This window comes from Mobula birostris, chromosome 2 (assembly GCF_030028105.1).
Source record: "Mobula birostris isolate sMobBir1 chromosome 2, sMobBir1.hap1, whole genome shotgun sequence".
NCBI classification, from domain to species: Eukaryota; Metazoa; Chordata; class Chondrichthyes; order Myliobatiformes; family Myliobatidae; genus Mobula; species Mobula birostris.
The window spans coordinates 12677177-12694048 of NC_092371.1; the positions used below are offsets into that span (position 1 = coordinate 12677177).

Below are 16872 nucleotides of genomic sequence, written 5' to 3' on the forward strand. Positions count from 1 at the left end.
TATTGAAAGCATACAGATATGCTTTGCTTTGTGTCAACAACCAACACATTCCAAGGATGCACTGAGGGCAGCCCACAAGTGTCATCACACTACCACACCAACATAGCATGCCCACAACCTACTCACCCATACATCCTTTGGAAGGTAGGAGGAAATCCACGCAGCTACAGGGAAAAAGTACAAATTCCTTACAGACAGCAGCGAGAATTGAACCTGGATCGGTGATCACTGATGCTGTAAAGTGTTGCACTATATTTGTGTTTGAATAATATAAAATACAACAGAATACAAAATATTCTAACCAAAAAATTAGAGGTAGCTGAAAGGCTGTTAAAAAAATCTAAAACAAAAGTAGCAAAGTTTTTGAGGAGGAATAAATTGAAAGAGGTAAAAGACAGCAGTTTATAGGTATATAGATGATAAGGAAATGTTTTTAGTGACAGAGCAGTTGTAGACATACATTTGTTACTTTGCAACAAAAAGATAGGAAACTCTTTACATAGGCACAACACAGCTGCTGTGACTATAAAGAACAATGACAATGTGGTCAGATTTATCAGATACTCTGGGGGAAAGATATAGTTTATTTTAGGACAAAATCTTAATGCAAATTTATGCTTAAAAACATGGCCGTATTGTCACTGAAAACACAGTCGTAATCTGCCAGTGGGTTGGAGACTAACCTCTCAGTTTTAGATTAAAGACCAATTCCAGTTGGAAGCAAACCCCTCTTTCCAATCTCATGGGGGGAGTGGGGGGAGGCAAGTTCAAGACAGAATTAGCATATGCTGGTAAAACTCAATCCCTTAAACATTATTAGCATTTGGGACCTCCACCAAAATTAAAAGTAATATGGCTGAAAATCTAATTTAGTATTCACAATTATTACTTAAAATATTTTATTTGTACTTGCAAGCAATCATTTTTAATCAAACTGTTGCCACATTGAAAAATAATGATCACATCAAGATCAGTTTTTATTTCAATTTAAAACAACTGGGAAATTAATTAATTTATCTCAATTCTCCCGTGAAATTTTAGGGGTGAATTTTAAATAGAAAAAGTTTAAAAAGAACATTTATCATAACTCTCGTGAGATCCAGTTAGTTTTGCAATGCAGAAGCAGCCATGTATTACCTGCTGGCTGTTGAGGCAATCCAAGACTAAGGAGGCAGAGTCTTAAAATTAGACCTGGCTCTTTCTGGAGTTCTGAAGGATACCGGACCTTCACCCAAAATTGGTTTCTCTTTGCACATATGCTGCATGACTGACTGAGTTTTTCCAGTAGTTTTGATCTTGTTTCAGATTTCAGTATTTGCATTTTTATTTGTTTTTCCTTCAGAGTGAATTTGGAAACTAGCAAAAATTTGGAAACTTTCTACAAACATTGCCATGCCAATATAAAATCAGAAATTAATAGGCTCTTGTTACTCAAAAATATTGAGTTTTTGGGGGCATATTAAGGAAGCAGATATATAGAGATAGACTACAGATCAAACACATGACTAGAGCAAAAAACTGGAATTAAATGCCCTTTTTACTTCCAGGTTCATCCTGTCTCAACACCATTCAGAAATGCCACTCTAGACTACATAATTCTGAATTCCCAAATGCTCCTATTGATAAATTCAATTGTTGTATCACTGACCCATACTCCATTTAGAAATTCACGTTCAAGGTTACAAAGGAGGTTCAACAGCGGACTAGATGAGAATCTTGTACCTGCTGTACAAGAACTGAAAATTGTCCTATTAAGAGAGACCATACAACAACTTAAATAATTAGACAGGCAGTTGTATTAAATGATAAGTTTAAAGTAACATGGGGGAATTGGGGATGTACACAAAACTTGTTCTTGTGTACAGGAAAGAATGATAAAAGTATTGCTATAATATGCTATGTTATTATTACACAGTCATGGAACACGACAGCACAGCAACAGGCCCTTTGACCCATCTAATCCGTACTGCAACATTGATCTGCCTAATCCCACTGACCTGAACCCAGACCACAGCCCTCCATACCCTTCCCATCCATGTACCTATCCAAATTTCTCTTAGGTGTTGAAATCGACCGTATCCAGCACTTGTGCTGACAGCTCCCTCCGCACACTCACCACCCGAGTGAATATCCTCCTCCATGTTGCTCTTAAACATTTCACCTTCCACCCTTAACCCATGACCTCTAGTTGTAGTTTCACTCAACTTCAGTGGGGGAAAAACTGCCTGCATTTACCCTATTTATACCCTTCATAATTTTGTATACCTCTATTAAATCGCTCCTCAATCTACTACACTCTAGAGAATGAAGTCCTAACCTATTCAACTTTTCCCTATAACTCATGTCGTCAAGTTCCAGCAACATCCTTGCAAATTTTCTCTGTACTCTTTCAATCTACTTACACCTTTCCTGTAGGAAGGTGACCAAAGCTGCACACAATACTCCAAATTAAGCCTCACCAACATCTTGTATAATTTCAACAAAACATACCAACTCCTGTACTCATACAATGACTTATGAAGGCCAATGTGCCAAAAGCTTTCTTTATGACCCTACCTACCTGTGACACCACTTTCAAGGAATCATGGATTTCCATTCCCAGATCCCTCTGTTCTACCTGGTTGGGTTAGTTCTCCCAAAGTGTAACACCTCACAAATGTCTGCATTAAATCCCATCTGCCATTTTTCCAGCTTGTCCAGATCCCGCTTCAAGCTTTGATAGCCTTCCTCGCTATCCACTACACCAATCTTGATGTCTTCTGCAAATCTGCTGATCCAGTTTACCACATTGTCATCTATATCAATGATCTGGATGATAATCACCAACTGACACAGCACCAATCTGTAAAGCACACCACTAGTCACAGGCGCCAGTCACACAGGCAACCATCTACTACCACAAAGTCAGTGTCTAATCCAATTTACTACCTCATCTTGAAAGGCGAGCAACTGAACCTTCTTGACCAACCTCCCATGCAGGACCTTGTCAAAGGCCTTGCTAAAGTCCATGCAGACAATATCCATTGCCTTGTCTTCATCAACTTTCCTGTTAACTTACTCTAAAAGCTCAAAGATTGGTTAGACACGACTTACCAAGAACAGAGCATTGCTGACTATCCTTAATCAGTCCATGTCTATCCAAATACTCATGTATCCGATCCCTTAGAATACCTTTCAATAACTTTCCACACTACCAACGTCAGGTTCACGAGCCTATAATTTCCTGGCTTATTCTTAGAGCCTTTCTTAAATAACTGAACAATGTTAACTCTGGCACTCACCCGTGGCTAAGGATGTTTTAAATATCTTTGCTACGACCCCTGTAGTTTCTGCATTAGCCTCCCACAGGGTCCGTGAGAACACCTTGTCAGGCCCTGATGATTTGTCTGCCCTGATTTGCCTTAAGACAGTAAACACTTCATCCTCTAATCTGTGTAGGGCCATTATTTCACTGCTGCATTGCCTCAAATCTATGGACTCTGTGTTCATTTCCCAGAAATACAGATACAAAAAATCCATTTAAGATCTCCCCGCCCATCTCCTTTGGCTCCACGCACTGATTACCATTCTGATCTTCTGGAAGACTAATTTTGTCTATTGCTATCCTTTTGCTCATAATAGAAGTAGAAGCCATTTCCCTATAGCCCTCCCGATTTCCTTCTTAAGTGTTCTCTTGCATTTCTTATACTTAACTACATCATTTGTTCCTACCTGCCTATACCTCCATTATTTTCCTTAACTACAGCCTCAATATTTAGAAAAACCAAGGTTTCCTAAACCTGTTATCCTTGCCTTTTATTCTGACAAAAACATACAAACTTTGCACCCTCAAAATTTCACTTTTGAATACACCAAGTACACCTTTGCTAGAAAACAACCTGACATGTCCTTTGCCAGATCCTTTTTGATACCATCAAAATGGGTCTTTCTCCAATTTAAAATCTCAACTCAAGCATCAGACCTATCCTTTACCACAATTACCTTGAAACTAATTGTATTATGATCACTAGATGCAAAGTGTTCACTTACACAAACTCAGATGGACCAGAAGTGGAAAGAGTGAGCCATTTCAAGTTCTTGGGTGTCTGTATCTAACCTGGTCCCAACATATAGATGCAGCTATGCTTCATCAGGAGTTTGAGGAAATTTGGTTTGTCAGCAAAAACACTCGAAGTTTTTACACTTTTACTGTGGAGGGCATTCTGACTGGCTGCATCATGGGCTGATATGGGGTGGCTACTGCACAGGATCAAAGTAAGCTGCAGAAAGTTGTAATATTAGTCGGTTCCGTTATGGGTACTAGCCTCTGTAACATCCAAGACTTCAAGGAGCAGTGACTCAAGCAGTTTCCAACATCAAGGACCACCACCACCCAGCACATGCCTTCTTCTCACTGTTACCATCAGGAAGGGAGGTACAGAAGCCTGAAGGCACACACTCAACGATTCAGGAACAGCTTCTTTTACTCTAGCCAACCGATTTCTAAATGGATATTGAACCCATGAACACTCCCTCACTACTTTTTTAAAATTTGCTTTTGAACTATTTATCTTAATTTAACACATATATACACACTTACTGTAATTCAGATTTTTTCTATAATTATCAAGTATCACATTGTATTGCTGCCACATACTTAAATTTCACAAAATAGGCTGAAGATACAAGATCATAAAATAAAGGAGCAGAATTGGGTCATTTGGCCCATTGAGTCGGCTCTGCCATTCAATCATGGCTGATCCTTTTTTCTCTTCCTCAACTCCATCTCTTCCTCAACTCCATTCCTCAGTCTTCTCCCCATAACCTTTGATGCCACATCCAACCAGGAACGTATCAATCTTTACCTTAAATACACCCAACAATCTGGCTTCCACAGCTGCCTGTGGTAACAAATTTCACAAATTCACCACCCTCTGGCTAAAGAGATTTCTCCACAACTCTGTTCTAAATGGATGCCCCTCTATCCTGAGGCTGTGCCACCATGGGAAACATCCTTTTCACATCTACTCTGTCTAGGCTTTTCAACATGTTAAAGTTTTTAATGAGAACACCCCCCCCCCACCCTTCCAACTTCCAGTGAGTATAGACCCAGAGCCAAACGTTCCTCATATGATGACTCTTTCATTCCCGAAATCATACTTGTGAACCGCCTCTGGACCCTCTCCAATGCCAGCACATCTTTTCTTAGACAAGGAACCCATAGCCGTTCACACTACTGAAGGTGCAGCCTCACCAATGCCTTATAAAGCCTCAGCACCACATCCCTGCTCTTGTATTCAAGACCTCTTAAAATGAATGCTAACACTGCATTTGCCTTCCTCACTACTGACTCAACCTGTAAGTTAACCTTTAGGGTGTACTGTACAAGGACTCCCAAGTCCCTTTGCATCTCAGATTTTTGGATTTTCTCCCCATTTAGAAAATAGCCTGCACATTACTTTCTACTCTAAGTGCATGACCATGCATTGTCCAACTTTGTATTTCATTTGCCACTTCCTTGCCCATTCTCCTAATCCAAGTCCTTCTGCATCCTATCCATTTCCTTAATACTACCTGCCCCTCCACCAGTCTTTTTCTGTTGATCAGTGTCAAATAAGTCAACCATGGTGTTTAATCTGATGGCCAAGCAGCTCAATTTTGGGTTCATCGGACCATAGGGCCTTCTTCAACTGTCTTCAAAGTCTCCCACATGCCTTCTGACAAACTCCAGCTCAGATTTCATGAGAGTTTTTTTTTTACCCCCAACAGTGGCTTTCTCTTTGCCACTCTCCCATAAAGCTGTGACTGGTGAAGCACCCAGGTAACAGTTGTTGTATGCGCAGACTCTCCCATCGAAGCTTGTAACTCCTCCAGAGTTGTCATAGGTCTCTCGGTGGCCTCCCTCACTAGTCCCCTTCTTGCATGGTCACTCAGTTTTTGAGGATGGCCTGCTCTAGGCAGATTTACAGATCAGCCATATTCTTTCCATTTTTTGATGATTGACTTAACTATACTCTAAGGGATATTCAGTGACTTGGAAATGTTCTTGCATCCTTCTCCTGACTTGTGCTTTTCAATAACCTTTTTGCAAAGTTGCTTGGAGTGTTATTTTGTCTTCATGGTATAGTTGCTGCCAGGATACTAGCTCACCAGCAGTTGGACCTTCCAGATACAGGTGCTTTTACTACAATTAATTGAAACACCTTGACTGCACACAGGTCTCCAAAAAAACAGATCTCCATTTAACTAATTATGTGACTTCTGAAACCAGCGATGATTTGGTATACCGTATTAAAAGGGGGTGAATACTTACGCAATCATTTTCTGTTTTATATTTGTAATTAATTTAGATCACTTTGTAGAGATCTGTCTTCACCTTGACACAAAAGTCTTTTTCTGTTCATCAGTGTCAAACAAGCCAAATTAAATGCACTGTGATTCAATGTTTAAAACAAAACATGAAAACTTCCAAGGGGGTGAATACTTTTTATAGGCACTGTATATATGTGCCTAGGACTTTTGCAGAGTACTGTCTCTCCTCACAAAAATACTATTACATGTGCACAAGCCATTTGGAAAACTCGTATGAAGTTCAAGTGCTGCCATTAATCTCTAAACAAATTATTGTCTGTAATTTAACTATCTCTCTTCAAAGGAAAACAAAAAATGGTAATTATTTGTATTTATTATAGATAATGCTACTACTTTAAAAATGCAGAACTGAGAACTTGCATCAGACAAACTAGGAAAAACTTCCATTTTTCACTATACAGGATATTTGATTTGAATAACTACTAAAAGAGCAATTTTCTTTTTAAAACTGTAAAGTTTATGATCAAAGCCAGTAAATTAAACCAACATCAGTGCCACTTCCTAAGTTCAACTCCCCAGGGTGACAAGGGGAAACTTCCATCATTATAAGATGCATGATGCAAATCTCCTGCTAAATCAACTACAACACAAAATAAAATCTCTAAATACAATTAAAAAGTATAGCAATCCTCTGTACAAATCTAAAACATATTATCCAGGAGAGATCACCTGAACCAACCTGGAGGAGACATAAAACATGCAATATATATTCCAATGGTGACATCTGCCCTTTTTTTGCTTCCCAAATGACCTACCTCTTACTGGGATTTGGTTCCACAGGAATACTGAACACTAGGACAAAGCCAGCATGATTTCCTTGAGGAAAAATCTTGCCTGATAAACCCCTGTTGGAATTATTTGAGGAGATTACAAGTAGGATAGATAACGGGGATGCTGTGAATGTTGTATATTTGGACTTTCAGAAGGCCTTTGACAAGGTGCCACACATGGGCTGCTTACCAAATTAAGAGCTCATGGCATTATAGGAAAGTTACTGGCAAGATTAGAGCATTGGCTGATTGGTAAGAGGCAGCAAGTTGGAAAAGGATCATTTTCTGGTTGGTTGCCAGTGACTAGGGGTGTTCTGCAGGGTTTGGTGCTGTATATCAATTTTTAGATGATGGAATAGACAAATATGATATCTTCTACTGTTGCACATTATATTTCCCCATTATCTTCCATACCTGCATGCAAGTTTGCATCCATGCCCAAGAACTCAAATCCCACTATTACCTCCAATAATATTCACTCTTACAATGTAACACTTTTGTGAGGCATCTCATAAAGCACCATTGCTAAGTTCAAATACACTCAGTGACCACTTTATTAGGTACAGCTGCTAGTTAATGCAAATATCATGTGGCAGCAACTCATTGCATAAAAGCCTGCAGACATGGTCAATAGGTTCAGTTGTTCACACCAAACAAACATCAGAAGGGGGAAGAAATGTGATCCAAGTGACTTTAGATTTATTAGTCTATATTTATTTGCTTTATGCACCCCTTCCTTTTTGAATGGGGGCATGACACAACCAGTTTTCTAATCATAGAAACATAGAAAATAAGTGCAGGAGTAGGTCATTCGGCCCTTCGAGCCTGCACCGCCATTCAGTATGATCATGGCTGATCATCCAACTCAGAACCCTGTACCAGCCTTCCCTCCATACCCCCGATCCCTTTAGCCACAAGGGCCATATCTAACTCCCTCTTAAATATAGCCAATGAACTGGCTTAACTGTTTCCTGTGGCAGAGAATTCCACAGCTTCACCACTCTCTGTGTGAAGAAGTTTTTCCTCATCTCAGTCCTAAACGGCTTCTCCTTTATCCTCAAACTGTGACCCCTCGTTCTGGACTTCCCCAACACCGGGAATAATCTTCCTGCATCTAGCCTGTCCAATCTCTTTAGGATTTTATACGTTTCAATAAGATCCCCCCTCAATCTTCTAAATTCCAATGAGTATAAGCCTAGTTCATCCAGTCTTTCATCATATGAAAGTCCTGCCATCCCAGGAATCAATCTGGTGAACCTTCTTTGTACTCCCTCTATGGCAAGGATGTCTTTCCTCAGATTAGGGGACCAAAACTGCACACAATACTCCAGGTATGGTCTCACCAAGGCCTTGTACAACTGCAGTAGTACCTCCCTGCTCCTGTACTTGAATCCTCTTGCTATAAATGCCAGCATACGATTCGCCTTTTTCACTGCCTGCTGTACCTGCATGCCCACTTTCAATGACTGGTGTATAATGACACCCAGGTCTCGTTGCACCTCCCCTTTTCCTGATCAGCCACCATTCAAATAATCTGTTTTCCTGTTTTTGCCACCAAAGTGGATAACCTCACACTTATCCACATTAATTTGCATCTGCCATGAATTTGCCCACTCAACTAACCTATCCAAGTCACCCTGCATCCTCTTAGCATCCTCCTCACAGCTAACACTGCCGCCCAGCTTCGTGTCATCCACAAACTTGGAGATGCTGCATTTAATTCCCTCATCCAAGTCATTAATATATATTGTAAACAACTCGGGTCCCACCACTGAGCCTTGCGGTACCCCAATTGTTCAGTATTTCTCCACAACCCAAGGTCTTCTGTAAGACTGTATCTTATAACTCACTAATCACTTCCTATTGGGCCCTAGGATGAAAGCCTTCAGGCCTGAAAATACATCAGTGACAACCCGCTTATCCAGGTAGACCCATTGTTTCAGCTTGTTGCTGCCCCACTGTACTCGTATCTGCATACCTCGACTCTGTTTTATCCCCCTTAGTTCAGTCCCTTCCTATCTACATCTGTGACACTTCACATGCTCTGGATCTTTTCAATTATTTCAGGTTCCCTGGTCCCCATCATTTTCACTATGGATGTCCACTCTCTCTACATCTCCATCTCCCACCAGGAAGGCCTCAAAGCTGTGCACTTTTTTCTGGACACCAGACCTAACAAGTTCCCCTCCACCACCACTCTCCTCTGCTAGCGGAACGTCCTCACTCTAAACGCATCGACTTCATCCACTTTGCCTCCATCTTCCACCCTGCCCTCAAATTCACCTGGTCCATTTCTGACACCTTCCTCCCCTTTCTCAATCTCACCATCTCTATCTCCAGAGACAGCTTATCCAGTGATGTCTATTATAGACCCATGGACTCTCATAGCTACCTGGACAATACCTCTTCCCACCCTGTTACTCGTAAAAACACCGTTCTAAAACTTCTGCCATCTCCCATGGAATCCCACCGACAAGCACATCTTTTCCTCCATCCCTCCCTTCACTTCCTGCTTTCCGCAGGAATCACTCCCTATGTGACTCCTTTGTCTATTTGTCCCTCCTCACTGATCTCCCTCCTGGCACTTATCATTGCAAGCGGAACAAGTGCTGCACCTGCTCCTACACCTCCTCCTTCACTACCATTCAGGTCCCTAAAACAGTCCTTCCAGGTGAGGTAACACTTTACCTGAGAATTTGTTGGGGTCATTTATTGTGTCCGGTGCTCCTGGTGTGGCCTCCTCTATATCAGCGAGACCTGACATAGATTGGGAGACCGCTTCACCAAGCACCTACCTTCATCCATCTGAAAAAGCAGGATCTCCCAGTGGCTACCCATTTTAATTCCACTTCCCAATTCCAATATGTCGATCCATGGCCTGCTCCACTGTCATAATGAGGCCACATTTAGGTTGGAGGAACAACACCTTATATTCCGTTTCGGTAGCCTCCAACCCGATAGCATGAACATTGATTTCTCAAACTTCCGGTAATGCCCCCCCCCCTTCATCATTTCCCATCCCCTTTTCCCTCTCTCACTTTCCTTGCCCACCCATCACCTCCCTCTGGTGCTCCTCTCCACCTCTTCTTTCTTCCATGGCCTTCTGTCTCTTTTTACCAATTTACTTCCCAGCTCTTTACTTCATCCCCTCCCCTTTCAGGTTTCACCTATCACATTGTGTTTCTCTCTTCCCCCTCCCCAACCTTTAAATCTACTCCTCAGCTTTTTTTCTCCAGTCCTGCCAAAGGGTTCCAGCCCGAAACATTGACTTTACTCTTTTTCCTAGATGCTGCCTGGCCTGCTGAGTTCCTCCAGGATTTTGTGTGTGTAGCGCAGATTTCCAGCATCTGCAGATTTTCTCATTCTCCCCAGAATGATTCAGTATTAATAGGATGCTCGTCATATCTTCTACTATTATGACTGATACAATATCTGTTTACCTCACAGTTCTTTGGGAAAATAATGTTTCCCCATTCTCAAAAGGGTTTACATACACTTTTCCTTTTTGAAACTGTTATTGTCTACATTTATATTTCTCTGTTATTATCTGCATTTAATTTTCCCTCCAGTTTACCCTCAGTTTAATTTCTCTCTTTTAAAACAATCTCTTGTTGTATTTTGAGTTTATCCCAGTGTTTGGATCAATCACCAGATTTGAATTGAATGGAATCGACTTTATTACTTACATCCTTCACATACATGAGTAAAAACCTTTGAGACGTCTTTGTCTAAATGTGCATTGTGCAATTTATAGTATTTTGTAATAAACAGTATGTACTATACTCTTTTTGGCCCTTTAGATATTTTCTTTTTCAAACCAATACCCTCCTTTATCTTGATTAGCTACAGCTGGTCCATCCCTTCTTTAGGATCTTTCCTCCTTACTGGCATATCTTTGTTTGCCTAGAAAGTTGACAAAACTACAATGAACAAGGTCAGCAACCTTATCAGGTTTACACATTTTCTGTTCTTGGAACTTAAAATTTCCTACAGCTGCATTTGACAACAGTGTTTATAGATGACTCAAAAAAAGTATCAAAGACAGAAGATAATTCAAAACATGTAATACTGTTAGTTTAAAAGTATGCATGCAACTTCATTTTTCCCTACTTCAGCGTGGCCCAAAGCATTCAGAGTCATTTTTTAAAGTTTAGTCAGTTTTGTGACATGGGAAATTACTGACAGTATAAGTGACAGTAAGTGTAAACATATGACAAATATGCTAGCACAAGATCGAAACCAAAACACTATTCTTAATGTGCTCTCAACCAAGGCAGTAAAGTTACCTACAATAAATGCTACATTGGGACAGCAGAAAATGATTAGGAATCCCATTTCAAGTTCAGCTTATTGTCAATCAACTGTAATTACGTGTACCATCAAAAGAAACAACATTCTTCTGGACCAAAGTGCACAACACAGTATATATAGCTCACACATAACACTAAGTAACATTGCCACAAATAAATTAATAATAAAGTACATATAAAAGTTAAAAAGTAAATAGTATAACGCTTCATACATGATAAGACCTGGGTGGTGGCAAGGAGTTCAGTAGTTTCACAGATTTTTCCCATCCTAACAGTTCTTGTCCTAATATTATATCACGCAGTATTATATTGTCCTGAATATTATACCATAATTTCCTACTGGAAGACTAGCATATGGGCATCGTATAAAGACAGATTGTTTTTTCTGCTTACCAATTCCCATAATCAAATAACCAGTATGTACACATTCAAGATTCTCAAACTGAACAGCACTTAAAGTATTCTTTTATCACTGCAAAGACTTTTAGAACAAGTCCCATGAAACCAATCAACACCTCTACAGGAGATTAGAGGTGGGGTGAGGGGTGAGATTGGTGAGTAACATCTCATATCAAATCATTATTCTGTTCTCATGGAACTATACATTCTAAAACTTTAGCCAAACATCTGTAAAGAGATTATACCCATAAGTGTCCCCTTTTTGATGAAAAGGATTTTAAAAGTTAAAAAGGTACCTCTTGTCCAAATGGACGACAGTAGTGCCCTTGATTTAGACTTTGGTTCACATGTGATTGCATCTGGAATGCAGTATAGTTCACTATCTAACTTCTCAAAATGGCATAGATAAGAGTCTCCAGAGAGACAGTGGAACATCCCTTCTAAGTCAGCACAGCTATGCAAAAAAGAGCCACAGCTGCACGTTATCTCACACGCCTAGATTGGGCTCAGTTCCACGAACTAATTAGCATTTTTCACTGCATCAATTATTAGAAATGGTAACAACAAATTAAATTGTTTGTATAACAAAAAGTTATAAAGCCCACCACCATCCCCAAGTAACTTGTTCCATGGTTTTTAAGAAAACTCTTCAGGATCTCTTAAATTATTTCAAAAAGCATCTGAAGTTAAATAGCAAAGTTCCTATGCTTCCTTGCAATTTCTTGCCTTTTTTAAAAATAACCCTTAATCATGCATGCCTTTCATTTACTCCCCAAAGCTCAATGTGGTATTGCTCTACCTTTCCCAACCTACCCCACAACAATATCCTGACAATCAAGACCACTAACAAGATGCTATAAGCATGCATAATCTATCATTTTGTTTCTCTTCTAAGGAATGACGAATGTCACTACCATCTCCTGTGCAATAACAGAATTGACTATCTGAGCAGAAAAGACCTCAAAACCAGAATCATTGAGAAACAGTGATCATACCCTCACAGAGCACCTATCGATGCAATTCCAATCACTCAATCTCAGCAAAATCCTCCCAGGCCATCATACTCTAAATTTTCTTAGCCACCTCTGATAAATGGACCATATTGCTGAAAACGAATACACTGAATGGCAAATCCAAAAGGAAGGGAAAAGTTACAGGAATCCTTAAGGAATTATGCAACATCTTCATCACCTTGCAGGATCACATGGTCCAGAACCATTAAAAATTGAACTGTACACAAGGCAGAATTACAATTGTTGTTGTTCCTTGTGGTGCATCAGGCGGCAACCTTGCCGTTTCTTTAACGGTTATTTGTTTTTTTTTAAAAAAGGAGGCCAAGTTGCTAGTTTGACACTCAACCAAGCACACATGTAAAGCGTGCAAGAAGCCAATCAGATTCGAATCCAGGATCATTTGCCTCCAAGTCCGGTGTTGATGCCATTATACCACCAGCTGGCTAGTACAATTGGAACTGATGTATTACTGTCACATGTGTCTAGATACAGTGAAAAGTTTTGCTCGCATACTGTTCATACAGATCAAATCATTATGTGGTGCATTGAGGCAGAATGCAGAATAAAGTGCAACAGTTACGGAGAAAGTGCAGTGCAGGTAAACAGTACGGGGCAACATCATAACGAGGTAGACTGTGAGACTGAGAGTCTATTTTAACCAAATTAGGGAACCGCCTTGTGGTCTCATAACTAGCAGGTTAGAAGCTGTCCTTGAGCCTGGTGGCACATGTTTTCAGGTTTTGTATCTTCTGCTCAATGGAATAGGGCAAAAGAGCGAAATTCTGAGTTGGGAGGGGTTTTTAATTACATTTACTGTTTTGCTGAGGCAGCAAGAAGTACGTATAAACAAGAGTCCACGGAAAGACGACTGGTTTCTTGATTCTGTGACGCACTGATGTGTGTCCAGAACTCTCTGCAGTTTCCAGCAGTTATCATACTAAGCTATTAGGCAACCAGGTGAAATCCCATCGGGCAGCTTTTGTCCCACCTGAAGATTTAGATTTTTTGAATAGGCATTGTCAACCACCTCAAACCCCAGTTTAGTGGAAATAGAAACAAATAATACTCAGCAAAAGACTTGCTCAAGAAAGAGTTTTCTATCATGCTACCATCCTGCAAGACAACAGGGAGATTACTTGATTTGAAAGCCATGATGAAAGTGCTCTGGAACAGAGTACTACAAAGTGTCACAGACAGGCTTAGGGAACCACATCATTCAGATTCCCCCCCCCCCCCCCCCCCAGTTTTCAGCGGGAGTACCAAAGAATCATTATGATGCTGGCTTACCAAAATCTGAAACTAGCTGAGCATAAAAATGTACTAAATGATGTGCCTGCATAAACCAAAAACTGCAGAGAGAAATAAGATAGAAGCTATAAAAAGCAATAAGAATCTATGAACTTACCATCTTAATTTGTTGGAAACTGCTCAGTGGTGTTTTCTGTGTTTGTATCCAAGAACCCATAAAATTAATACTTTGCTGTTTATTATTAATCCCAATGGATTACATATCTGATGGATGGACATTAACAACACTCAATACTCCCCCCAACATTATCTGCACCAGTAACATAACTTCCCAAAATGTTCAATATTTACAGAGGTATTACAAATTATACCTCAAGAGCAAAAGAATCAGAATCAGGTTTATTATCACCGGCATGTGACGTGAAATTTGTTAACTTAGCAGCAGTTCAATGTAACACAATCTAGGAGAGAGAAAAAATAATAACAACAAACAAGTAAATCAATTACATATATTGAACAGATTTTTAAAAATGTGCAAAAACAGAAATACTGTGTATTAAAAGTGAGGTAGTGTCCAAAGCTTCAATGTCAGAAGCATATTAACTCGAAAAAGGAAACGGGGTAAATACCTGAAGAGCAGGAAACAAAACTTTTAGGGTTTATGAGAATACAGGATTGGGTGAAACATACAGCTGAAAAATGAACTGCATGTTGGTCTCTGTGTTTACCATCATTATCCATCTCTCTGCTCAAAATGGATCTGCCTCCTCTTTCCCATATTCCCACTTTTTAAATATAGAAACCTCTCCTTTTTAAATATTTATTCCCTTTGAATTGATATTCATTGCTTCAATTGAATAATCATTCTACACCCTCTCTAACAGCAGTTAGCACCATCATGCAAAGTCCAAACTGAATGCCCAACAAAAACATTCAAAAAACTATCGATGTACCGTGGAGAGCATTCTGACAGGCTGCTTCACTGTCTGGTATTGGGAGGGAGCGGGGCCCAATGCACAGGACCGAAAGAAGCTGCAGAGGGTCATAAATTTAGTCGGTTCCATCCTGGGTACTAGCTTACAAAGTACCCAGAACATCTTCAAGGAGCAGCGTCTCAGAAAGGCAGCGCACATTATTAACGTCCCTGAGTACCCAGGGCACACACCCTTTTCTTATTATTCCCTGGAGCGTAGAAGAATGAGGGGAGATTTGATAGAGGTATATAAAATTATGATGAGTATAGATAGAGTGAATGCAAGTAGGCTTTTTCCACTGAGGCAAGGGGAGGAAAAAAAACCAGAGGACATGGGTTAAGGGTGAGGGGGGAAAAGTTTAAAGGGAACATTAGGGGGGGCTTCTTCACACAGAGAGTGGTGGGAGTATGGAATGAGCTGCCAGACGAGGTGGTAAATGCGGGTTCTTTTTTAACATTTAAGAATAAATTGGATAGATACATGGATGGGAGGTGTATGGAGGGATATGGTCCGTGTGCAGGTCAGTGGGACTAGGCAGAAAATGGTTCGGCACAGCCAAGAAGGGCCAAAAGGCCTGTTTCTGTGCTGTAGTTTTTCTATGGTTTCTAATCTCCCCATGATTAGACGCATCATTGCATTACTTTTGAATTGTAATGGTTCATGCTCATATAGTGACTATTATTCAACAGTCCCAATCCAAAATAATCAAAGTCAAAGTGAAATTTATTATCGAAGTATATATATATCATGTTATACTACCATTACATTCATCTTCTTACAGGCATTTACAATAAATACTATGGAGTTTACAAAAAAGCTTTATGGCATGATTAGCAAGTAGCATACAGAACTAGATGAGTATTTTAGTATGAAGACAGAAGTGGAAATTTTCAAAAAGGTAACAGACATCACGGCATGAATGACTCCAACCCCTACTCTCTAAGACCTACTCAGAAAAGTATGTTATCACCCATCTTCAGAATCACACACTGCCATGAAATGCCATAATAAGACACCATTTTGTTCCAAAACACACTTGACTAAATATCAATAAATGTAACACACACTAGTCTTCCCAAACAAAGCAGAAAAGTGCCAGACTACTGTTTGAACTGGAGTTGATTACTATAGTCAAATTGTAAGTGGAATAATATAAACAAATTAAGGACGAAAGCAAGGCTATAAAATTTGGCAATGTTTTCCTGCAGAGTATGGAATGATGTGAGGCATAGACAGAATGGATAAAACCATAAGGCCATAAGATATAGGAGCAGAGGTAGGCCATTTGGCCCATCGAGTCTTCTCCACTAATCAATCATGGGCTGATCCAATTCTTCCAGTCATCCCCACTCCCCTGCCTTCTCCCCATACCCTTTGATGCCCTGGCTAAACAAGAATCTATCTCTGCCTTAAATGCACCCAATGACTTGGCCTCCACAGCCACTCGTGGCAACAATTCCACAGATTTACCACCCTAAGACTAAAGTAATTTCTCCGCATCTCAGGTCTAAATGGACGTCCTTCAATCCTGAAGTCGTGCCCTGTTGTCCTAGAATCCCCTACCATAGGAGATAACTTTGCCATATCTAATCTGTTCAGGCCTTTTAACATTCAGAATGTTTCTATGACATTCCCCCTCCCCATTCTCCTGAGCTCCAGGGAATACAGCCTAAGAGCTGCCAGACATTCCTCATACTGTAACCCTTTCATTCCTGGAATCATTCTCGTGAATCTTCTCTGAACCCTCTCCAATGTCAGTATATCCTTTCTAAAATAAGGAACCCAAAACTGCACACAATGCTCCAAG

At 40.2% G+C, this 16872-nt stretch overlaps 1 protein-coding gene across 2 annotated transcripts in view; it reads right to left on the bottom strand.

The window, feature by feature from the left end:
* The window catches only part of cgnb (cingulin b), a 133716-nt gene that overhangs the window by 88945 nt on the left and 27899 nt on the right, over window positions 1-16872 (bottom strand). Inside the window, exon 1 of one of the 2 annotated variants that reach the window (XM_072283339.1) lies at window positions 12127-12176. The exons of the other annotated variant lie outside the window; for it this stretch is intronic. The gene's annotated coding sequence lies outside the window, so the exon portion shown is untranslated. Of the gene's footprint in view, window positions 1-12126; window positions 12177-16872 lie in introns of those variants that run through there. 2 annotated transcript variants of the gene reach the window in all.